We start from the raw sequence: 1,480 nt of genomic DNA, 5'->3' as shown, positions 1-1,480 counted from the left end.
GTAACTACACCCATCGCTCGTATATATATATAGGATAAATACTTCCTACTCCTGGGTGTAACTACACCCATCGCTCGTATACGATCATACAAAAGTATATACGATACTTTTTCGATTTGAGTATGTTCGTATATTGTATCTAAGATACTCCATACCAATTTTGGTGAAAAAAAATTAAATACACCCATAGTTTGCACTATATATACAAAATACATGCATATTTATACGTAAAGAAATCGTGTACGTAAAAAATTGTACATACTACCTACAAAGTAGTATATATACTACCAAAATATTCTTATATACTTCATACTACATGTGTATACTCTTAGGTATGATAGATACTACCTAGATTGTGTGAAACACACGTGGAAGTAACTACACCCGGGTGTAGCATGAATATGTCCTATATATATATATATATATATATATATATATATATATATATATATATACACTACACCCGGGTGTAGTTACACCCACGTGTGTTTCTCATAATCTAGAGAGTATCTATCATACCTAAGAGTATGTACATGTAGTATTAAGTATATAAAACTATTTTGGTAGTATATATAATACTTTGTAGACAGTATGCACATTTTCTACGTAGACTCTCATTTTTTACGTATACATATGCATGTATTTCGTATATATAGTGAAAACTACATGCTCACTTATATTTTTTTCGCCAAACATGGTTTGTAATATCTTAGATATAGTGTAGGAACATACTCAAACTGATAAAATATCGTATATACTTCCGTATGGTAGTATATTGAATATGGGTGTAACTACACCCAGGGGTAGGAAGTATTTATTCTATATATATATATATATATATATATAGTGCAGGCAATGAACGAGATGGGGTAGAAATTAATATATCACTTACAGAACATAGCAACTGATGATAGTTATGATATTTAAGTTGTGGTGTTATTCTTCTAGTGGTGTCATGTGAACGTCGACTACATGATACTTCACCTTTATGGGCCTAGGGAAATACATCTTGTACTCGTTTGCCAATTACGGGGTTACCGGAGTGACAGCAACCTGAACCCCCGTTGGTATATCGATGCATGAGAGATAGCAGGATCTTAGAGTTTAAGACTGTGGTTAGATTTATCTTAATTACTTTCTTGTATTTGCGGATGCTTGCAAGGGGTATAATCACAAGTATGTATTAGTCCTAGGAAGGGCGGTGCATTAGCATAGGTTCACCCACACAACACTTATCAAAACAATGAAGATTAATCAACTACATGAAGCGAAAGCACTAGACTAAATTCCCGTGTGTCCTCAAGAACGTTTGGTCATTATAAGTAAACAAACCGGCTTGTCCTTTGTGCTAAAAAGGATTGGGCCACTCGCTGCAATTATTTCTCTTGCATTTTACTTACTCGTACTTTATTTATCTGCTATATCAAAACCCCCTGAAAACTTGTCTGTGAGCATTTACAGTGAATCCTTCATCGAAACT

Source organism: Lolium perenne, chromosome 4 (assembly GCF_019359855.2).
Source record: "Lolium perenne isolate Kyuss_39 chromosome 4, Kyuss_2.0, whole genome shotgun sequence".
NCBI classification, from domain to species: domain Eukaryota; kingdom Viridiplantae; phylum Streptophyta; class Magnoliopsida; order Poales; family Poaceae; genus Lolium; species Lolium perenne.
Note: the sequence above shows the minus strand (reverse complement) of the source record.